The sequence below is a fragment of the Mauremys reevesii genome, linkage group 16 (assembly GCF_016161935.1).
Source record: "Mauremys reevesii isolate NIE-2019 linkage group 16, ASM1616193v1, whole genome shotgun sequence".
NCBI classification, from domain to species: domain Eukaryota; kingdom Metazoa; phylum Chordata; order Testudines; family Geoemydidae; genus Mauremys; species Mauremys reevesii.
Window position 1 is genome coordinate 32,306,489 of NC_052638.1, and position 25,380 is coordinate 32,331,868.

General features: G+C 38.0%; 1 protein-coding gene across 7 annotated transcripts in view; it reads left to right on the plus strand.

The window, feature by feature from the left end:
- Positions 1-25,380, plus strand: part of WWOX (WW domain containing oxidoreductase) — a 635,942-nt gene that overhangs the window by 332,174 nt on the left and 278,388 nt on the right. The gene's annotated exons all lie outside the window — the stretch shown is intronic.

Genomic DNA, 25,380 nt, shown 5'->3' on the forward strand with positions numbered 1-25,380 from the left:
AGTGACAGTGAGAAGAGAACAATATTTCAACAAACTTCCCCTCCCCAAACCTTAGCAGTTATGTATGACTCGGGCAGAACCTGCCGTTCCAAATAAATGACTGCATTTCACAGGTTAGCATGTTGTGAATTTCTCACAGTTGTCTTTGTACATATTAATCTTGTCCATTATAGCGTTTGATAGTTGCTCATTATAATTAATTCTGCAGAAATGGGTGCTTTGCAGAAATTTGAAAATTACAGTACTGCATCCAACTTCCCTGCTTTAGACTTCAGGGCAAGGTATTGGCAAGTATCTTGTCTCTTATCTTAAGCAATTAATAGTTTAATCTCCTTTTCATTTTATTTTTTAAAATACATTTAAAATGTTTGTAGCAAAAGGCGCCAGCTACATTTAATAAATGCTAATTTCCACGTTTGTTGAAAATTGACAACTAGCATTATATAATGGCACAATTGTTAAGAAATATCTAAAAAGTACAGCCATGCAATAGTGCTCACTAGAATAAGTTGTTTAATGAATCAAAGTAGGTAAAGAAAGGAATAGTTAATTTTTTTATTTTATTTTTTACATTTTAATCATCGTTGTGTTCTTCTTGTGGATAAAGTGATTGAGTGTTTTCCCAAACTAAGGTTCAAATTGTTCAGTTAGAAGCATTGGGTTACAAGCTTTCTCATATTTGCAGTTTCTGTAAACACCTCTCCCACTTACAGAAATAGGTTAACTTATTAAAAAGCCTCTGCCAGAAGTGTGGATTGCTGAGTTTCCATCATTGGGAAGTACATTGTTCCAATTCTGAAATTATACAGTCTAAAATCATCATCATGTATTTTCATCAGGATGAAATATCGGGAGCTCTGCTTAGTGCAAGGTTTTATTAATGATGTGCTGTCAGAAGCTGGATGCTCTGCATATTTGCATATTAAACAGCTGAGTGAAGAAACATTCCTTTTATTGCTGCAGGGAATAAATCAGTTTAAAGCAAGTTCTCATCATTTATACTCCTTTCAGCTAAGTCTTCTTTTATTGAAATAAATTGTTGAAGTGCTTTGCTCATTCTTTGAATACTGATGAAATTTACCTTGATAGGGCCTCAGGAAAAATAATATTTTCTTAAAGGTGCAGTGTTGTTCTTTATCTAAATAGAACTTTCAGAAATTATCTACAAGAGAATTTGTGAATGTCAAGCAAAATGAGAACTTTTCTAGGCCATACAATGATTTAAGATGTTCTTGTGTATCTTTATAGTTTGCTCCAAGCGGAAAAATCCACCATGAGAAATACTGTGCTTCTATTTTGATTTTATATATTGATTGCTGTTTCAGTAAAAGGCTTCTTATTAGGACATACTACTTTGCATTTCAGGATTAACATCAACTTCTGTTGTCTGTTGGTGGCAACGTGAGTTTAGAAGTCTGTTGCCTGGATGGAATAGAACAAAGTCAGTAACAAAGGGGGAAAAAACGTTTGCAGATTGTTTCCTGCTCTTCCATTGTGCGTGAAATGAAACACAGAAATGTGTCATATCCTAACAAGAAGCCTGGATTCCCCAAATTTATGTAAATAAATCATTTTGAAATCACAGTAGGTTAAAAGATGATAAAGAAAAGATTTAATAGACTGTTATTTTCAGGAAAGGACCAGAAGACAGCAATAGATACATAATCATTAAAATTAAGTGAAAGGATTGTATGTAGCTGGACAGAGATTTTGCTTGTTGAATTGAAATAGAGTTCTTCAAATTGCACTCTGCAAAGTCACACTCTTGGAATGTGCCGACTTTGTGGACATGGAACCTTCTAGTAGCAATAACTGTTGCAGATGCCTCACCTCTCCCGTCCTGTCACTAGCACTCACACTAGTCAGGGGCGTAGCCCTGGGGGCGGGGAGGCGAGTTGGTGCTGTTGCTGCCTCAGTTCCTTCCAACCACTGCAGCATTAGGACGTGAACCACCTTACATCTATTTTTCTCTGTGCCCTAAAAAAAATAGTATAGTAATACTTTAGTTTGTGACAGCCATTCAGAACACTTGTCTGGAGCCCTGGGTCTCCTCATAAACAAGCAAAAATAATTTCTCATTCCCTCTAGAAAGATTCCTTTCATAGAGGTGATATTCAACTGTCAAATCAAGGGCTTGTCTGCTGGAACGGAGGTTTTTGAAAATAGCGGATTCTATATATTCACTCATGATACAGCCAGTTCAAACAATAGGGTTTTTTTCCTGAAGCTTCTGGGACTATTGGCATTGACGACATATGTAACCCCCTATGCGAGACTGAGAATGAGACCTCTTTAGCACTGGGTTCTGAAGAATTTCAGTCCCACTATAGACACCATACCGAAGAGGATTACAATACCGCAAAAAAAAAATCCATTAATTCTCTAACATGGTGGCTACTTATCCAGAATGTTCTCAAGGGAGTGTTATTCAACTGATCTCAGCCCAAGTTAACAGTAACCGCGGATGCATCCAAGATAGACTGGGATGCACATCTTCACACCAAGGTTGTAAGGGGCCTTTGGAGTCTGTCCCAATTACACATTAATGTATTGGAGTTATGGGCAACCTGTTTGGCACCCAAAGCATTTCTCCCACAAATACACAATACAGTTATCCAAATTGGCATGGACAACATGGTGGCAGTTTATTATGTAAACAATCGAAGGACTCATTCCATCCAGCTGTGCAACTCCACTACGTGGAGAAAAATCTACACTTTTGCATCTCACTGTGCACTAGATTTGGAATCCGGATCCGATCCTCATTTTGGCAGGGCAGTACTTCAGTCATTGTTCAATTAGGGCTCCCTAACTCCTTCCTTATTGAGGTAGTGCTCGCAATAATTTCCCAAGAGTGAGAATATGCACAAGGCACTTGAAGAAATCGAAGTTACTGACTTGTAACTGCAGTTCTTTGAGATGCATTCTGCATGTTCAGACTCCCTGCCCACCTTCCCTGCTTCTGCATAGTCCTAATTGTATGATTATTTGATATTCCGCTTTAGCATTTGGAAGGAACTGAGGTAGCAATGGTACCAACACCTCCACCCAAGGTCACGCCCTGACCAGTGCAAGCATTAGAAACAGGATGGGAGGGATGAGGCGCCTCCAACAGGCACTGCTACTAGAAGGTTCCACCAGCCTAGTTTTACCAGGTCAGTGCATCCCAAGAGTATGAGCATGCAGAGTACGTCTCGAAGAACTCCAATTACATGTAAATAACCTCCATATATCCATTGAAAACCAAAAATATTGAGAGAATCCAGCAATGAAACTCTCAGGAATACCTGTTTCTCAGCTGATGTGCTGTTGAGTGATATTTTATTTAAAGGCTACTTTATTCCATAGGCCTGGAATGGAGCCTGTGTTATCAGAGAAATATGCTCAAAGAAATTATCAAAGGAAAAAGTAATACTGTTTGTATTCCCATTTTTTATCTTAAAAGGTTAACAGCATCAAACCATTATATGCCTTTTTTTTATGTCACACAAAGTATTGTTACAATATAAATCATTAGTGACCAGAGCTTCTTGTTTTTAAGTGGAAAATGAACATTTAATAACATGAAACTAATGTCAAAACATCCTCTCTTACATTATTGCCAAGTGAACTATAGCTTTTCCTTTATGTTTTAGTTTTGGAGGCAGGGTTTAGCAAGAGTATTTTCAGATTTTTAAAAAATAGTGATACATTGCAGCTGTAGTTTATTTTAATTGGACAGCACTAAGTGAGCTGACTTTATGATAACAGCGGAGCCAGCGGCAAATGGCTACATGTTCACTTTAAAGCTTATACAGAAGAAAATCAAATCCTTGAAACTAAATTCATAAGGAATCAAAATGGAGTTACTTCTGGGTCACATATATATGCATTTGTCTCTCTAAATGCCATCAGTGTCACTCTATCCTCAAGGTGGCTATCTCCTAAGGTTAACTTTACACAACCTTTATACTCACCGTCTCATTATTAAAATCCTGATATTAAAGATAACTTGTTTTGGTATTAATTGTTTAAATTGTATTTATTTAGTGATTTTTGCAAGATATGATGAGTACAGTTACATAATCTTCAAATACAGGATATACTGTTAGAGCTGGAAATCCTGGAAATACTTTTATCCTTCGAGGTTTATTTGCTGACATTCTGAAGTATTGTCCCAATAAAAAGGAGGTTGCATCTTTGATTTCTTTATTATACAAAAATATAAAAAGGAGCCTTACTTAATGTAAAGTGCTTGTTGAAGTCGCATACAATTTTTGTGTGTATGATTGAATAGTATATCTGGCAAAATGCACTTTCTGAAATTTGGATTAGAGAGGTAATGTGGTTAGACCTATTTTACTTCACAGAAGAGTTGTCAGGCTTAATTAATAATGCTGCGGCTATGTGCAGTGCGGGTTCTGTGCCAATATAGCTCATTGCTATTAGCATGGAAATACCCTCACGGTGTCTCAAGTTGGCCCGAAAAACAGAAGCATCCAGAAACACTAGTCACTTTTGAAAATGTTGGTCATACAACATATGGAGGAATCACCAAGATACATGCATAGCAAGAGTAACTAGCCATGTGATGTTACTGTAACCACCCCCCATGCGCGCGCACACACTTTTCACCTACTTTCCCCTCTTTATTCACTTTGTTATTTCTCAGCTATTAGAATAGAAGATCCTCAGAGCAGAGAACATGCATATTGCCTGGATCACTCTGGGTGTCATGAAAACGAAAAATAACCTCATAGTATGTCAAATAAAATTCAAATTGCAGCTGGGAAAAAAATTTCATCTAAAATTTCTTCAACACAGCTCTAATACAAATCGCCATAATTTTTCTTCTCCTAGCCCACTGCTGACTCTTGCTTCCTAACCTCAGACAGGATTCCAGCCCCTCTTCCTAACCACACAACTCCTTTCCAACCCTGAAGATGCTCCTTCACCTCTCGTTTCTCTGTCTTACCCTCAGCGACCTCTATTTTTGGTTGTATTGATTTTGGGGTTGGGAGTATTCTGAGATGTCATTTTTGCTGAATATTTCTTGTCCTGCTTTATTAAAACTGATACTAAAGGACTGAAGCAGCTTTGATATGGTGTAGAGTTCATTGTCATTTAAATCATGGATGTTTGAAGACAGTAGTCAGCTTGGCACTGAATAAGCTTGAGATGGATTTCAGCAGAGTTACGTGAGAATACAGTGGGATAGCTGTCTGAACATGTGTGTAGCTAAAATTGCTTGGGCTTCATATTTGAGCATTGCTTTATTTTCCAAACAAATTTCTGCTTTCCTAAATATTAGTAGGAATGTGATATTGTCCGAGGGATAAAAATAGTTATCAAGTTTGTGATATTGACTTCAAAGTTCTGGCAATGTCTTTTGTTAAATGTCTTTTTCGAACTGTTGTCAGACACAACAAGCCCTACTTTCTTGTTAAAAGCTCACGTTTCTTTCTTGTGACAGCACCAAGATTTGAGCAGCTAGAGAGAGAGTTCATAGGAGGCCCCATTCCCATTGTATTTACAAGGTTCTCGTGTAACTGAAAATACTCTGACTCAGAAAATCTCTGACCATGTTTCTTTCACTTAGCTCAAGCATCTTTTACTCTAAACAAACACAAAATGAAATAACGTATGGCGAGCAACTCCTTTCTCTCTGTACCATGAGAATAGTCCTGAATCTCTTTAAGAGTGTGAGCATAGGTAGAGTCAGGGGCACCTGACCCCTGAGTGCGGTCAGGCACTGCCAGTTGGGATTCTTAAGCTCTTGCTCGAAGTTGACCCTCCCCTGTGCCCCTTTCCTCCCACCTCCCAAAACACCCCTGCATCATTCTTTAGCTTGGTAGGATCCCTACCTAGCACAGTAATGTGGCAAGATGTGACAGAGCTTGTACCATCTTGTCACACCGTTCAAACTATGAGCTGGTGGAGTACACCGTGCTTGTTGCCTATGAGGCCCATGGCAGTTGGGGTGATCAGCACTGATTTATACCCTTAATTCTCCCTTTCAGCAACAATCCAAGCCTTCTACCTTAACCACTTTTTTATTCCATGCTGCTCTTAAGTGAAACAATCCATTAATCCATAAGAATTGTAGTATGTGGGGCAGATATATTTTTAAAATGTATTTATAATTGAAAACTTGCTATGCTTATGTGTAGCGATAGACATAACAGATGCATTATTTTATAAACGTGCATACTGGAATTGATTTTCAAGCCTAGATAGGTGAACATGCTTTGTGTGTGCACTGCTTCTATAATTGAATAATTTCTAACATCACCGGTGATCTAATACTGTACAATGCACATTTCATTAAGCAATATCTGTTTGTCACACCACACCCAATCCATAAGTTCAAGTTCATTCTTGGACTTACTTTAATAACACTCACAGGAGGTTGAAATTCAATAAACATCTTCTAATGGATTCTTAGTTCATAAAAAGTATTAATGATATGACTTTTTTTAAGTAAGTGAGAGTGCTCCAGAATTTAATTCATTGCTTTGAAACCTCATAAAATTGATACTGAGAGGCAGAGTTATTTCCTGAGCTGCTTTCTTTAAAAAAGTGCAACAAAACCTAGACAGCAGCAGTAATTACCATGATAAGAAAATTTAATTATAAAAACCAAAAGTTGGGAGTTTGGATTGAGAATCTGATCACTAATCCTTCATTTTGTGTGTATTCAGAAAGCAAGAACTAGCTTGTTGATTACCTATATGAGCTTTTACAAGTAAGGAAATGAACGCAGGCATTATGGCAGTTATCTGCTATATCTTCCCTCTTTTATGAGACCTGATGGTATTTAGGCAGGTAGTTTTGTCACTAAGTTCAGCTTTCTTCAAGTATAAATTCATTCTTTCAAACAGAGGAACTTCAAAAAGCCATAAAATCTGTTGTAAATGAATAAAGCTGTGAACCTGATGCACGTGCATAATGCTGCTATAAAAGTTTTATAGTAAATTAGTTGGACCATGATTAAGCCAATTCAATCTTTGATACTAGTATATTTGGCAATCAGAAGGGTTTTTAGCAGGAAGGAGCTGGAGCAGTATACCTTTGCTGGTTAATGATAATTGCAAAATATTAGCCAAAATACTGGTCTATAAGGTTGATATATCTCCTCCTTTATGAATCAAGTACTGTCTAGTATGACCAGGTCGCAGGCAGGCAGAAATAAACAGGAAGGGCCCCGGTCTCAAGCAATACTATGGTACTAACTGTTCTTCATGTGTTCCAGTCATGTGCAGCTTGGTAGGGGAAACCATGTCAAACAAATCTGCCAGGGAGCTGGGTTAATCATCTGATTAAAATAAGCACTTTAAATTACCGCTAGACTACAGCTCAGACGTGAGACTCTTAACCACTGCAATGGTGGGCACCCATATGCTACTCCCTGATGTTCAAAGCCATTTCTTCTTCCAGATTCACAGTACATAAGTCGACCTCCCTGCACTCCTGCATCTGGCAGCCTGTTGACCAGAAGAGTATTTTTGAATGTAGGCTAGTAGTAGCAGTGATAAGTATTTTTATTCCAAGTAGAGGGTTGCTCTGGTCTAATATTAAAGCCCACCCAAAACTGACTATGTCACAGCCAATCTGAAGTGAACCAGGCCCAAGAGCCATGAGTTGTTTTCATGCCCAACCTGAACTCAACACTTGTAGATGGAGCCCGTTGGATTAGGAGCATGCTAAGGTGTTCCCTCCCAGGCCTGCAGGGGCCACTGTGGTATGGAGAGGGTAGGATTCCTAATCACTGCATTGTCAGCACCGCCCCCCTCGCCCCACAAGCCAGTCAGGAAGCAGCTGGGATAGGACTATAGTTGCAGTCAGTGGGGAAGGGGGTATCTCATCAATATCTGCTTCCCATCCAGCCAATGGGAAGAGGCAGGTGGCAACACTGACAATGCAGCGAGTAGAGGCCCAGTGCAGCCTGCCCCACAGTGGCCTCTGCTGGCCTGGGGAGGCACCAGAGCACAAAACAGGCCACTGAGTCCTGAGATACTTCCTTGGAACTCAGCCTGAACCCAATCCAAGCTGAGATTGTCAAATTGTTTTCTTACCCATCCCGAACCCGACACATGAAGTCAGATTCCATTGAATTTGGGTTGAGAGTACATAAGAGTACAAAAAAGGCAGAGACATTCAATAAATATTTCTGTTCTCTATTGGGAAAAAGACAGATAATATAGTCCCATCATATGGTGATTGTAACATTCTTTCCAATCCGCTAGTATCTCTGGTGGGTATTAAACGGCAGCTGCTAAAGTTAGAAAATTTTAGATCAGTAGGTCCAGATAATATGCATCCAAGGATTTTAAAAGAGCTGGCTGAGGAGCTCACTGGATAGTTAATGTTGATTTTCAATAAGTCTTGGAGCATTGGAGACTTTCCAGAAGACTGGAAGAAACCTAATGTTGTATCCATTTTTTAAAAAGATTAAACAGGATGACATGGGTAATTATAGGCCTGTCAGCCTGACATCAATCCCCAGCAAGATAACAGAGTGTCTGATACAGGACTCAATTAATAAAGAATTAAAGGAGGATAATATAATTAATGCAAATCAGCATGCATTTATGGAAAATAGATCCAGTCAAACTAACTTTATATCTTTTTTTGATGAGATCACAAGTTTGGTTGATAAAGATAATAGGGTTGATGAATACTTAGACTTCTTTAAGGTGTTTGACTTGGTACTGCATGACATTTTGATTAAAAATCTGGAACAATATAAAATTAACATGGCACGCATTAAATGGCTTAAAAACTGGCTGTTCAATTGGTCTCAAATGTAATTGTAAATGGGGAACCATCATTGAACAGGTGTGTTTCCAGTGCAGTTCCACAGGGATGGGTTCTTGGCCCTATACTATTTAACATTTTTATTAATGACCTGAAAGAAAACATAAAATCATCCCCAATAATTTTTGTGCCATCTGCAAACTTTGAGGAAGTGGTAAATAATGAAGATTCAGAGCAATTTGTAAAATAGTTGCAAGCAAACAATATGTGTTTTAGTGTGGCTAAATGGAAATTTATACCTCTAGGAACAAAGAATGTAGGCCAGACACACAGGATGGGGGACTCTATGCTGGGAAGCAGTGACTCTGAAAAAGATTTGGGGTCGTGGTGGCTAAATGAGCTGAACATGAGCTCCCAGTTTGATGCTGTGGCCAAAAGAGCTAATGCAATCTCAAGTAGCAGTAGAGAGGTTTTTTTACCTCTGTATTTGGCACTGATGGAAACCTGCCCATTTTTGGTGCTCGCAATTCAAGGAGGATGTTGATAAATTGTAGAGGGTTCAGAGAAAAGCCACAAGAATAACTGAAGGACTAGACAACCAGTCTTATAGTGACAGACTGGAAAGCTCAATATATTTAGCTTAAAAAAGAGAAGGTTAAGGGGTGACTTGATTACAGTTTATAAGTACCTACCTAGGGAACAAATATTTAATAATAAGCTCTTCAATCTAGCAGAGGAAGGTATAACAAGATCCAATGGCTGGAAGTTGAACCTAGACAAATTCAGACTAGAAATAAGGTGTACATTTTTAACAGAGTAATTAACCATTGGAACAATTTACCACAGATTGTGATGGCTTCTCCATCACTGACAATTTTTAAACCAAAATTAGATGTTTTATTATAAAATATCTGCTCCAGGAATCATTTTGGGGAAGTTCCATGGCCTGTGTCATAAAGGAGGTCAGACGAGATGTTCACAATGGTCCTTCTGTCCTTGGATCTATGAATCTATATCAGTATCTTAACGGTTAAAAAAAAATTACAGGAATGTTATAAATATCCCCAGCCGTATCACTAGAAACACAAGAAAGCCGGAGGTTAAGATTATATATCCAAACATGTTAAGGTAAGGAAATGCACACTTAAGGCACCAAAAAAAGTTGTCTGTCCTGCAGTGATTCCAGTCAGTAATCATACAATTATGATTAAGGTGTTTTAGTGTTTGTTAGATAGATAAGATTAGATAACATTTTACAGTCATTTTTCCTTCATGTTTGCTGTCAGTAAAGGTCAGAGTAGTGATAGAGTTTCCTCCTATGGGGTCACCATCTTTCCGATGGGCAGCTGGACTTCATTCCCAATGGAAACTTTAAAGAAAGGTAGTGACCATTTTGAATTCTTTATCAAATTCTCTGTGAAAGAATATTATTTGTCAGTCCCATCTGAGCAATATACTTTCCCATATGAAGAATAATGGCAAATAGATAAATTCTTCAACTACAGGCATTATACTAGATTTCAGTGAGCTGTAACTGTGTTGGAAGTTTGATGTCTGTGTTATTCCTTTACTTAGATCGTTTAAGATTAAAAAAATGGCATGATACAGTGTGCTAAATTTCTTAAAGGACCCATTTTTTAAAACTCTCAAACTAAGTGGTTACTTGTAAATCCTTAGAAAATTCATTCTGTACTCAAAGTAAGTGCTATTGTACTTAGCAACGTGATTGAACTACTGTTTTAAGTGCAAAACTCAACTTAAAAACTTAAATTTTGTAAAATGCAATTGGTACTTCCATAATAAAGGTAGAGGGGAAGTGTCATATAAAACTGTAATATAGTAGGCATGAAAATTGTATAGTAATACATAATATTGAATCCAATATTCTTTAAATAGTCAGTAAAGAAAAGGAAAATCTATGGTTCAATGTGTTAAAACTAGTGATTGTCTGTTAACAGTTAAAAGGGGAAGGTATGAGTTTCTGCTTACCTTAGATGAGGAAGATATTTTTATAACATCAGCTTGAGGTACGATATGTTTTAAAATAATTACAAATGTTTTATAAAAATGTGTTAGAAATGATCTTGTCAAAAGCTTAATAAAAAAACTGTTTGTTCTGTTGTTGCTGATTGTTCTTTTTCTGCTGATACGTATTTTCATTAACATAAGGAAAACCAGACATGTATTAACTTTATAACAAGGAGGATATATGTGTGTCAATATACGTGTATGTGTGTATACATACATACAAGCTTGATTTTTCCACTTGTCTGCTTGTGTATCTGTCTAAAGTGCAAGTAGACATGTTGAGAAATCAAGCTTGCTTTAGGAAAAAATAAAAAAAGGGACATTGTCCTTTTTTTTTATTGTATGTCACAAATCAACATGGAGCAAGGCTGTTGAAATCAATTTCACAGTCTATAATTCCAGTTGCATAAGTCAAAAATCAAGTTCTATGATCTTAGCACCTCTTGCTGCTCCTTAGTCTTGCCAATTTATAGTCAGTTTGATTGTTTTTTACCCCAGTAGACATTCTTTGAGTTTCTTATTTCCAACGTTTTCTTATTATTGAGCATCATAGGAAAAAGAACTGAAGTGAATTGAAGTGGCACTGTTTAGTTCATAGAGGAGAAGTAGAGAGAGTACATGAGAGGTGTAGACAGTAATGAATGACACAGAGAGCATAAATCAGGCACTCATGTGGTCATTATTTTAAGGCCATAAGGGACTATTGTGATCATTTAGACCAGCAGTTCCCAAAACATTTTTGTTGAGCCCCCTTCATAGATTCATGTCCCATGTGCGCCCCCTCTTTCTAAGGGGGCAAGAGGGAGGAGTGCCCTTTATCCATAGGGGCCAGGGTCAGAGGGAGGTGTGCCCTGTACCCACATGGGGGGGATAGGTGCCAGGTACCCACAAGGGCTGGAGTGGGGCGTACTCACCAAGTGGCAATTAAGGAAACTTACCACTTCCTGCAGCAGTTGGGCAGCATTGGCTGCTGGGACCCAGTTCCCTGCCCATTTCGCTCCCCACTCTTTCCCCTTTTGTTCAGGGGAAATGCATGGGGCTGCACCAAAGGGCAGGGTTCAGATGGGGAGCAGAAGATTGCATCTTGGGACTACTAACTGAACAGGCTGAACAGAGCCTCCTCATCCCAACTCTGGCCCTTCAGCGCAGCCTCCTCAAGTCCTCACACTGCCCAATAACTTTGTATTCCCTGGGGGTGCTTGCCCCACAGTTTGGGAACCTGTGATTTAGACAAACTTCTTCTGTAACACAGGGTATAAATTTTTTTTTTCTCACAAGAACAAAAGGAACAGTGAAAAAAAAAAAAAAAACCTGTGGGAGTCATTTGCCACAAGAAGTCAGTGAGAGTGTGTGTTGCAAAATTCAAAAGAAAGTTACTTAATAAGGATTATTTTAAAACCAACCCTCATATGTCAGAATAATTTTTGAGTTAAGGAGAAATTTCTCTTGTGGGCAGCTTATTCCATAACTATTCACTTCAGGGTTTTGTACATCTTCCCTAGAAGATACATCACCTGTACTAGATGGAACCTTGATCTGGTCCAATATGGCATTACCTATGTTCTTATGCATGGCTAGCCTTCGGGCCTTCTCTCTGTGTGTTAAAAGCCACATAATGTCATTTATATTGGTCCCAGCTACCCATGGATATCACTTTTTTCTTTTCTGTGTGTGTTGTGTGTGTTGTGATCTCAATACATCAGATCATCCAGATTTCTTTTTTTTTTCAGTTTCAGTAGACTAAATGATACAACATCCACAGCCACCTTATTCTCAGGTGTCTCTTCTCTTCCATATATATAATTTTCTCTTTCTTTTTTTTCTTTCATCTTATATATATATGTGTGTGTTTTTTTTTTTTTAGAGGTTAGTTATTAAAAAAAAAAGTCCAGAATCTCTTCTTTGTATTATCTGTATCTCTCTTTCTCCTCTCTCAGCTTCTTTCCCTTCCCTTCACTCATATTTTTACCTTATGTCTCTCTCTTGTTTTCACCACATGATACTTTTTGGTTTGAATCTTTCTTCCTTACAAATATTTCCCACACTGTGCTCACTTCACTAGAAGAAGAATTAAAGAAAATAATATCACATATGAATTAATATGATTATTATTTTTATTTATTTATTAAGAAATTGAAGCTTGTAGGTTTGTATATAACAAGTCAGTAAGTAACCATCACTTCATAATTATTAATAATTTATTATATAATTTTAAAAATAATATAAAAAATAAATATATATATCAAAAATATATCATCAGTATTATATTTAACAGTATATTAAATGGCTGTCAGAAATGGCTCCATAGCCTTTATTTTCTCATCACATTTCTTGTGCCTCTTGGTTTGCTGGAACATTTCCTTTCCTCTAAATGTTACCTCCTATCAATTAATAATGTAATAAAAAAAAAAATAAAAAAATTCAAAAAATAAAAATAAGCATTTCTTCCTATCAGCACATGCAATATAAGCACAATTAAATGCAAAAAAAAAAAAAAAAAAAAAAACCCCAACAACAACAAAGAAAAAACCCGCTCTGAATATGCTTGGAGATAAACAGCCATGATGAAAAAGACACTCTCACATATAAGTGTAAGAAGCCACACTTTTGCTCTTAGCACACGTGTACTTTTAAACTGTGAAAATATGGAAACAAAAGGTTATGATTCATATGTCAACACTTAACTTTTTCATAAGAATTCTTTATTAGAATATCAAATACTGTGGCTTACTTCAGGTACTTCCCTAGATCTTGATTTAAACCACTAGTAGCACTCTAACTCTAGGAGCAGTGGATATTTTATCATGCACCTCTACTTGCTAGATCTAAATTCCTTACTTATGTCTTGTGATGGGTCCTTCAGTTTCTCATAAATTAATAAGGCACCTGTGAATATTTGCAAGCAGGTTTTAGAAGTCCTAGTCTGTTCCAATACAGGGACAGTAAAAAAGAGGACAGATAAAGCAAGTTATTTTTCCTTTAGAATGCTCTTCCAATATGAAGCAAAATATTATTAATCTAGACTGCCTGCTACTTTCATTTACCATGTAGCTGCTCATGGGATTACAGGCACAAAGGTTTCATAAATTTCAAATGAAATATGAACATTTGTTGTCAAAATACTGTTAAGCTATAAAAGCTCTGCTAGTAGTTGTCCTGCTTTTTTATTGTAACATTTATATCCATGGACATTAGTGTGTTCTTGGGTATGAAGGGGAATTTTTTCAACCCCACTATCAATTTTTTTCTTGATTATCATCCAGGTGACAGATATCAGAGCAGGGGATTGTAATATATAAGAGTTATACATATAACTCTTGCAGCTCCTCTCTGTGATTATGTGGCATTGCAAGGATCTTATCTAAGTAGGTATAACAGTCTATATACTGCCAGGGAAGGACAAAAGGGAACACTGTTTCACCCCCTTTTCAAAAGGATATGGCTACCTTATCTGCTTCCCCTCTTTCTCAGGAACTGGCCCTCTGTGTAGTATTCAGCCTGGTGGTGATATGATGACATGGAAGTTTTTGGCAGGCATGACAGAAATCAGGCAGAAAAATAGGGAAGGCGTTGTCTGTCTGCTTGTACAGGGGCTTAAGACCCAGTTTTTAAATACGGATGCTTAGAATTAAATACCAAGGCTCCAAATGAGAAACTGCTATGTATGCAAGTGACATGCTTATAAATAGTCCTGATGAAGTCAATAGGACAATTTATGTTGATAATACTATATGCGTACGTGTTTGTGGTATTAGCTAAATCCACATGTAGGCACCTAGTAAAGTATCTATAATGGGTGTATTTATGAGCCTAAATATGGATTTAAGTTTCTATTTTAGGCACCCAAATTAGAAAATTGGGTTCAGAGTGTCTTGTTAGCATAAAGACCAGCTTGCAGGATTTAGAAACTGTTACTAATCTGCGTACTACTTATAATAGTATAATAAATAAATGCTATTTGGAAATTCTGTTAGAAGATGGGAACATGTGGTTAAAATAGTCATCCATTCTTTGTCTAAGCCATAAGGAGGGTATATTTACCGTGAAAATGATTATGCCGTGTTAAAACTGTGTAATAGTAAGCAGACACTTTTCAGTGCTGATGGGTGAATTCTGGAAATGCTCTATTTATTTTCTCTCTATTGACTAGTTGCATTCAGGCAAGACTGCCAGTGCGTTGACTTGGAAAACAACTGAGACTGAACAATTTCAAACCATTGACATTATACTGCTTCATTTGTGAACTGCGTTGCTTCTGCATGCGCCAGTTACTTTTTTATGGCATGCTTGCATGTTTAGAAAGCTTTGAAAACCAAGAGAGAAGGAGTCTATCTTAAAAAAAAAAAAAAAAAAAAGCTGTCCATTTTATGCATTTTACATTATTGTGGCCACTGAATAAAAAAAAAAAAGACTGGCAATTAAAAAAAATAAAATCACCTAGCAATTTATAAATCTATTTGCATATATTCTAATATACTGTAAAAAGTTTATGCATTAGAAATATTCACCATGGAGAAATTGTAATCTCTTGAAACAGTATCATTTCAAGCATATTGCCTTCAATGCTGATTTTTGTAATGTATTCTGCAATGTAGACAATGTTAGAAAAATGCATGAGAATTTAGTCTGTCTGTCTACCTGAAAATATAAAAGATCCAGGCTCTAGTTTAGTCTAGGCATCCATCTACCTATGTAAAGATATAAAATGTGCAGACTTTAGCTCAGTGTAGGCATTTATGCAGGCTGTTGCTTTTCAAGCTTCTCCTCTACCAATGCAAATCCATTCTTATCAGCAACATTTCTGCTACTCCAGAACTGGATCTTCCTGGAATGGAGATCTCCACCCATTCCAAAATGTATGCCAGTATGATGTGGGACCTGCACTCACTTCCACTAGGGCCTGAGATAAATTTTGTAAGTGGAATTACATGGGAGACACAATCAGAATTTTAGCGGGTTAGCAGTGTTTTAGGGTTGAACTCTGCACAGGTACCAGAGCCGTGAGATGTGAAGCTCTAATGCAGCTGTACATGGGAATTGCTCCCCTGCACAGCTGCTTTAGGACTAGTCACCCTTTAGCCCAGAGTGACTCTCTATATGGCACTGTCCCTTGTTCAGTGTTTCTCGGCTATTCCCATGTCAAATCTCTTCTTTGAGAAACAAAGACTTCTGAGAGTGGGGCGTTACCTGCCTGTGCCCCAGAGGTGCAACAACCTCTGAGAGCTAGATGAGCTCTGGCCTTTCTCTTGCTGTGGAGCCGAGTGCCAGGTGTAGCAATGCAATCAAATTATTTTTTCAGAGGAGCAGAGTTACAGATAAATAATACCCTTCCTCCTACCCACTCATCTACATTAGCTGGCAGCTCTGCAAAATTAAACTGTAATCTGAAAGCCAAGCTAGCTTCCCTGCTGGTCACACATCATTACCGTGAGACCATAAGAATGGCCACACTGGGTCAAACCAAAGGTCCATCTAGCCCAGTATCCTGTCTAGGCTAGGGACACTTTCCCTGTCCATCCTGGCTAGTAGCCATTGATGGACCTATCCTGCATGAACGTATCAAGTTCTTTTTTGAACCCTGTTATAGTATGTAGTGGGGTGGCCAAACTGTGACTTCATGTGGCTCATTTACCCTTAAAGTGAGGCTTGCGAAGCCCACCCCCCATTCTCCACCTACCAGACTAGGGAGGAGAGGGGGGTCAGGAACTCTGCCTTGCACCAGGATGGTGGGGTAGGGACTTCTGACCAGTGGGGAGGGGGTTCTTGGCACACCTACCTGGGCTCAGGGCTTCAGCAGGACAGGGGCTAAAGGCCAGAGCCCCGGCAGGCACCTCCCACGGTGCTGAAGCCCCGAGCTCCAGCAGGTGCGCCCCAACTCTCGAACTTCTGAAGATTGTTGTATGCGCCTTGGAGGGTCAGTAAGTTTGGCCACTGCTTGTATATAGTTGTTTATTATATACCAATTATAAGAGTTCTGTTGAATTACATTAGGTCTCTGTCTAGTCTCTGTAGTGCAACCCCAGTGCCTTAGTGATTTGTCACAGATGTAGACAGTTGGAACTTAGTAAAAAAACTCTGATGAGGATGCACAAGAAGTAACCGAATCCAATTTACTGTCTCAAGCTGCATGATCTCTCTGAAGTGCTAACTAGAGTGAAAAATGGAGACTGGGGCGAGGGAGGAGGAACATGTCTTTTTGTCACTAAATAACCAGAAATGATTCCTTACATGCACAAGGGACAGATCTATTGAATGATAAATGTTTTTATCAAATCACTTTTCAGAGCAAAATGACGCTTTTATTAAAAATGTCATTTTTGCAGCACATGCACCTTTTGTTGTCGTTTATTTGTAAACAGTCCGAAGTAGTGGGGTGGGAAAGCATTGACAGTGCTAAACTGTGTAAGCAAACAGAGTAGACATTATGCAGCACCTTAAATATTGGAACCTGTTTTACTGAGAGAGAAAATATTGGTGAGGACATCAAAGTTATTTCCTACTCACTTTGAAAAGTATCAGGTGGTGGATTCTAAGCCCAGCTCCTAATATAAGACTTGCACTCACCACTTCCTGGACCAGAGGTGAAAATGCTACGAACTTGGTCATAATGGAACTGAGAATAAATGCTCCGTTTATCCTCCCTGCCCAGTTTCCATCTTTTACGGCTTCTTGTAAATATGAACAAGACATTTCAGTCATGAGTAAGTTTGTTGCTTGCGTAAGTCAGTTATGAAAATAGAATAATTTTATGCAGTTTCATACAGGCTTTCATAACTTGACACCCTGGAATGGGTGTGTGGTTGGTTGGCTGGCTGGCATTGGGGATCAAACCTGGGGCTCGGGCTCTAAAAGCATAAGCTTCTACTGCCTACACTAAAGCACTCAGCTGGTTCAGCTCAAATGTTGCAGCTGACTCATAACCTGATGCAGCCACCAGGAGGGTACATACTGTGTAAGTGTGAATTACACTTTGAACATTGTTATTTCCTATTACTTGCATGGACAATTTCTTAACATCTACTTGTAGAATAAAGACGTTCATTTCAAGCAAGACAGGGGGTTCATCTGGCTTTGCTATGACACGAGAAAGGTATTAACACATGTCTGTGACATACAAATCCCCTCTAATTGTATTCCTTGTCTTTGCATTCATCCACCTGGCTATTTGTGATTGATTCTTGTGCATGCTGACATCAATTGTTCTCTGGCATAAAGTACATTGACCCAAAACAACGGTCCAGTAGAAGAACCAATATTCAGCTGACTCTGCTCTTCATTTAAATCGCTCTGGTCAGCGGCGGCTCCAGGTACCAGCGCTCCAAGCCTGGGGCGGCAAGCCACGAGGGGCACCCCGCCAGTCCCTGTGAGGGCAGCAGTCAGATAGCCTGCGGGAGGCATGTCACTGAAGGCTATCTGACTGCTGCCCTCTGGTCCCACGGATTCGGTGGCAGGTAAGCCACGGGACCGGCAGACCTCCTGCAGGTAAGCTGCCGAATCCGTGGGACCGGAGACCTCCCACAGGCATGCTGCCAAAGGCTTGGAGCGGCAAAAAAGCTAGAGCCGCCCCGGCTCTGGTAAAGGCCACAGTTTGGTTTGCCCTTCAACAGCCGTTGTTATGGTTCTTTCTCTGGTCCTGGATACAGTGACATTCACCAATAACCAAAAGACTTTCCCATTTTGGATCATACTTCATAGTTTGCTACAAATAAAATGTAGGCCTTTTTGAATCAGAAATAGTGGATTTATCTAAGAAGTATGATTGCAAAGTTCTTCATAAATGTGTAGGCTTTCAGTTTTGTGGACATAGTATAAGAGTGCTGTGTGTATTGTTTGCCACATAATGAGATGTTATAACAATTCCAGGAATGTAATGATAAAATACCCTGCCTCATCCGAGACGGTTGAAATGAGGGACAATAGGGGAGCTATAGGAAACTCTAGAAATATGTTTTAGCCGGGAAATCATAAAAAAAATTATTTACTACCTTGATGCTAGATGCTACAACACCACATCATTTTGTGTTTTAATTGAGTTTTTCCTGTAAACATATTGCTCTTAATTTCTCCATTTATCTACTGATGAAAATGGGCAAAAATGAGACGTCACATAAGTATGTGCCTTCCACTAGTTAGTGGAGTTAGATTCACTTATATCAAGTCTCACATTGGTTCAGTCTGGGTAGAAATTTTGCCAGTGGACAAGAGGAACTCATGGCCATTAAAGATTCACTTCTCCTACACTAAAAGTCCCCGACTGTACAGTTTTAAAGATATGGTGTTATAATTGGGTGTTTCTGACATTTGATGTAGAGAAAGAAACTTTTAAGAGCCTTTGTGCTGTCGTTATCTCAAAAAGCTAAAACCTAGACTATAGCTCTCAGCTCCATCAGTTTAAAGGAACTGTTTGTGAAGTCCATGACTGTCTTCCTCTCTCTGGTTCTGAGAGACAGATATCTTTTAGTCCCTCCAAATATTTATATTCTAGTATCCTTCTTGCTTAATTCACACACACTCCATAACAGTTTAAGAAACAAAGAGCATTAGAGAAAGAAAGGGCAAGCATGAATTGAAAGGCAAATAACTTCTTAAAATATGTAGAAGCAGCTTTTAAATTTGATTGGTGGACTGAAACTCTTTTGAAATATGAAGATATGCTGCTCATTTGACCTCTTATGAAGTTTAATAATTATTTGGAAAGGTTTATCTCAGTGTCACTTCACAGTTTTCTCCTGTTAGTTCCATTCTCTTACTTCATATTTAAAAAACAAACCAACCACCAACTTGCTGGCTGGTTATCTGAGTGTAGAATCCACTGCTGAAAAGACCATAGCCCTCCTGTTAACACAGTACTTTTATCCGGTAATCACAGTCTACGGGAGACAAAATAACAATTCATCTGGAAAACAAGATTAACTCATTTAAGTTAGGCAGTGATCACAGAAACACGTTGGTGTTATCTGTCTGAACGAAAGCATACAGATTTGAGGGCCATTCCAGTTCAGAGGGTCTATGTAGCAGACCCAGCTTGTTGAAAGTAATTGGACCCTGTCAGAGTATGCCTTTGTGCGATATGGATATTACAATGGAATTCTATTAATCTCTGACAAATCCTCTCTCATCTGATAAAAACTGTGTACCTCTTTTCTTCATTTGAACACCTTACTAACCATTTTCATGTGTGTATTGGTGTGCTCTGAGCATCTGTGATTGTGTCACAGGTGAAAAGCTGTATCATTCTTTTAACATGTTTTGCCTTTTAAAAAAAAATGAAGTGACCCAGAGTGCTACTTTCTATTGATTGTTGTTTACACACTTTCCTACACTTTAATTATGTTCTTTACATAAAGAAGTGGCATACATTTGCCCCTCAGTATTACTATAAAGGCTTTTTTATTGATTTAAATTTTCTTCACTGAGGTATTCCACATACATGTTAAGCAACAGGGATTTGTATGTTGTATTTAGAAGACTAAAAGTTAAACAAAATTAAAATAACCCTTCTTTTCTTCTCTCAATGCATTTTTAGTTAAGACCTGTCTATGTTCCAGTGGTCAGGTGAAGAATAACAAATATGTTCATGGAAGCTGCATTATGTGGAACATTTTAAGTTGAGCTGGGCAGAGATTTTATACTCTAGAAAAAGGAACTCCCTTTTGATTGTTTTTCAAGCTATCTTGTGCTCATTGTTGACAGGTGGGTTTTGACAGGGTTCTTCTGTGTTCATAGCACAATATGGTGACAATATTTGAAAAATGAAGGTTCAAAGGTAGGAGAATCCACACAAATGATTAATTGTTCTGTCTCCTCCCAATTATACTGAACTCAATACAGTTTTAAAATGGGCTTCCTTTGTGGAAGAGGTTATTCACATTTGCTTTCCATTCATTTTAATAATTTGTTTAGAGCACTACAAGTGAATTACAGCCAATATAGAAACAGTCTAAAAGAGAAATGTTTTAAACTTCAGTAGAATCAATGCATTTATGATGCATTATTCTTTTTCATTATTTGCCTTGTGGTAGCATCCAAATGCCCCACTCAGGATCAAGGCTTATTGTGCTAAGCACACTTCAAACACATTAGAAGACATAGCTCTTGTCTCAAAGAGCTTACATTGTACAGCCCCGATCCTCGAACAGATTCCATGTAGATGTACCCTTCCGCTGAGCCCTGGTGAGGATCAGGGGCTAATTTAAGGCAAGATGTGGCAAGTGAACATGACAGTGAGAGGAAGGACAAGAGGAACAGTAGTCAGTGCCATGTTGTCCCTTCGGGTAGGTGTGTTCACAGCTTGATGATTCTGACTCGTTTACATTTTTTGTTTTGGTTGGGGGTTTTGACTGATTTCTTGTAATTGTCAGGGCAGAGGTGGATCTTGGTGAAGGATCTGAAGGAAGAGGAGAGGTTGTAGTAGATAATGTCAAAACATAACATATTATAAAATACTAAATGTAATAGTACAACGTAATGCGTTATGTTAACATTAATTATATATTATAAAAGTCAGAACAAAACAAAAATATTGAAATATTCCATTTTGATCTCAAATCATTTTTATTTTTTTGTCAAAAATTAATTGAAATAGACATATTCCCTTGAAACATTTTGATGTCAACAAAAGAGCATTTTCCAATGGAAAACTGTCCTGTTAAAAAATGTCGACCCGCTCTGCTGAAATATACTGTCCTCTTGTACTAACCACAAACATCCTCCCATATATTCAACACACTTCTTGTATTTTTGTTCTGTGATAAATTTGGTCCTTCATCAAGATCTTAGGTGTTTTTTCTCAAAATTTCAAATTAGACCAAGTTATCATAAGTTATGGTTTCCATACATGAAAGCTGGTCGTGGCATATAAAACTCACAAGGACATATGGTAATGAAGCCATATCAGGATGTCTTGTCACCTCAAACATCCCAAAACAATGTACCAATATGTCCAGCTATGTGTACTTTACCATTTGCAATGAGAAATATTCACTCAGAGGCCCACCTGTTGGACAAAAATGAATATGTGCAATATATTTGAAATGTATACATTACCTCAGAATCCACATAGAGATATTGCGTACTTCACTAATAAGTACTATACAGTCATTCTTTCTGCTGTATCGTTAAGTTCTTATACAGTGGTCATCATTTTGGCTTCTGAGTCAAGTCGTTATTTTGATAAAAAGTCACCAAGAGATGACAAATGTCTGAATGAGCCTAGCACACCTCTGATACAGCCAGGGTCGATTGTAAGCCCCGGCCAAAACCACATTGTATATAGTAGAAAGATGATTAAAGATTGAACTTGATGCTTCCTGGGTTTAATTTACTCCTAGACTGTTAATTATTTTGATGTCAGTACAGTTGTAGTTACTAAAGAATATTTGCCTGATGAATTGCTTAGGAACATGACATTTTGTTTACAGAGGGCAGGTGTCTTATGGAATAATGTTAACATGTTGCTTCACGGCTTTTAGCTGTTGTACCAATTAAGTCCCAGAGAAAATGTATACTTGCAGGACGAGCTATGCCTATGTAAAATTACTCTCCAGTGTAAGAATGTGAAGGATCGAGCCCTTAGTTTGCATTGAAACATGACATATTATTATTTACTTATAATTCTTTGATTTTATGACTCTTTTATGATAATGTGTAGTCTGTGATGGAGGAATTGTGTCTCTGGCCATTCTGCATATTATATCCTTAACTAGTGCTCAGCAACAGTGTCACCTCATGCATTTGAGTATACATGCTTCACAATTTAAGAAGACTGAACTATATTCTGTATTTCTCAGTCACAGTAAGTAGGCCTTATCTCTAATGTAAAAATACTGTACACTTTAGCTACACTTTTAGTGCAGCTGCTTTAATGACGTAGAGATTATAAATGCTAATAAAAAGGCATTTTTGCTTGTAAAGGCTCAATGATATAAAACTGCCAGACTGCGAACACTTTACACTTAATGGAAGGTGATTCAAAATATAGCTTTTATTTTGTCTTCCCATATATTGATAGAGAATATATGTACTATTCAATTTATAGTTTGTCTTTTTTATGAATACCCAGGATATTTTTATTGGTTTTGGAACTTGTTTTGAACATTTGTAAACAATTATGTCATTATGCAGATGTTGCTCAGTAGTGCCATGCTCATTTGTGTATTAGGAGTACACTCTGAGAGAGATAAATAGGGAATATTTTTGATATTTTTCTTGCAAACTGATTTTAACCTCTCTCTCTCTCTCTCTCAAAATAATAGTATGCACAGGTTTTGGAAATTTTTAGACTGCAGGTCAATGCATTTGTGCTGACTTTTACCAACAGTTTTTTTGGTCCATAGTACATTGTTCATGTTTAATTCTTTAATCTGTTTAATTCAGATTAGTTTGCAAACTTTATTCTTAGCTGATATGGGAAGAATAGCTGTTTAGCTTAACAAGTTCATCAGTATGTATATGTTGTATTGGTTATTATTTAAATTATCACATATCCTCATAAATCTATAAACTAAGGACCAATTTCTGCCCTAGCACGTGTGTGCATGGGTCTCATTGAAATAATTAAGAGTCATGTTCACATCCAAGGGTAGAATTTAGCTCTTAAGTGCAGAATAAAATCAGTTTCCTGTGTTTCCGGGAGGAAGGGTGTAGCAAAATAGGTGCATTTCCAATCTATGTCATGAAAGGCTCAGCCCCGCAGAGAGATCTCTCTTCAGTAGTATAGGAGGATAGTTTTTAAAAACTTGGTAAATTATAATTATATGCTGCCTGTTGCTTAAGAGGTAGCTTTGTTATTGCGGTTAGTCACTCCCTTCTCTGTTGTGGCTTCTTAAGCTCTCCATCCTGCCCCTGAGAAACTCAAAAACAAACAGCATCCCATCTGGTTATGAACTGTCCTCTTTATCATCTTGATGGTGGATGGATGTGCTTGATGTCCCCAGATGATGCTGCCATGATAGAGTGGCTACATCACTTACTCAACATCTGATTCATTGTTTATGCCGCCAGAAGCCATACACCAGAAGACTCCTTCTTCCCTTGCATCTCCCCATCCCTTCTTTCCTCCCTTCCATCCATCCTTTTGCATATCTCCCTCTGCATCTGTCCTATATATAACTCTTTTTGAAAAAAATGTATGAAGTGTAGTTGTAGCTGTGTTGGTCGCAGGATAATAGAGACACAAGGTGGGTGGGGAATTATCTTTTAGTGCACTAATTTCTGTTGGTGAGAGAGACCATGCTAAACAATCTGTTCCACCTTGCATTTAGCTGTGATGCTGGGAGTCCCTTTCCCAGACCTGAAGAAGAGCTGTGTGTGGCACGAAAGCTTCTCTCTCTCACCAACAGAAGTTGGTCCAATGAAAGATACTACCTTACTTGCCTTGTCTCTCGTTTTTTTTTAGTTAGTCTCACTGGGATGTCAGAGGTAGGCCACTTCTTCCTGTGTTTTCCTTCATCCTCAGTCAGTTTGCATACTGCAAGGCTTTTGTTTGTTTGTTTGTTTAATGAAGTGGCATAGCAGTTGAGTCAAAGTGTTACGGGTGCACAGGGAAACACAAACATACAGACTCTAATTTTTTCAAAGTTGTTAGCTCACCAGTAGTATAAAATAAGTCCTAACCATACATTTCTGAGCTTGAACTTAATGACAAGATCAGTATTAAAGCTGGTGAAGAAGTGGTGGACAAACTGGTGGAATTAAATAGATACATCATGAAAGGATCCCGGCTTTGGTAGCAAACCCTAAGGAAATAAACCTGAATGTAAAAAGCCTGCAAGTCTGATTCATATGCCAGATCCTACAGTTGTTTCACATGCAGAACCTCTCTTGAAGCCAGAGGGAGAAATGAAAGGGATCCCGGCCTAATAAGGACTTTACAAGGATTGTGGTGCATGCTATTTTACTACAGTGTGGTTGGTACATGTTAGACCATTCTGTGAGAAAATGCCCATAGGAGAACAGGATTGTTGAAGCCTCTTATCATGTCCAGAGTTTAGGTGCCACTATGAGAGTGCAAGTGTTTGTATCATACTTGTCAAGAAAATATTTTATTTCCCAGTATAGTCAATCTTTTAATCTTTCCTATAACTCAGTATACACTTAAAACATGGCAGTAATAGTCATAATTTACGAAATGCAATCAGTACCTGCAAATAAGAAAAATATCAATGCACTTTAAGCGGACACCATCTTAGTATATTTAAAGCCAAATTTCAGTCCCTTTTTCTTAACAGGACATCAGTATTTTTTCCTGCAAAACATTGTATCTGTCTTAGTTGTTCTCTGTTTTGTTCATTTTAAGCACGTTTTCACTAAAGTGTTCTACTTCAAGCTATTCTCAATTCAATTTGAAGTGAAAGGGGTTTTTGAGTTTAGATAATTTACATATAAAAGCTTTACTGTACATTTTATAAAACAACTATGTTCAGAAAACAACCATTTCAATTTAACAGTATTGTTATTCTGCAAGCTGACACACCTCCCCCACTCACTTTTGCTTTTACTAACAATGTTTCTTCTTGTCCTAATTTTAAATTGTTACTGGCTGAAAATGGATATGCTTTTTTCAAACCATACTAAAATGACTCTAGACCCACTGTGACTTGCCAATTATATGTGAAG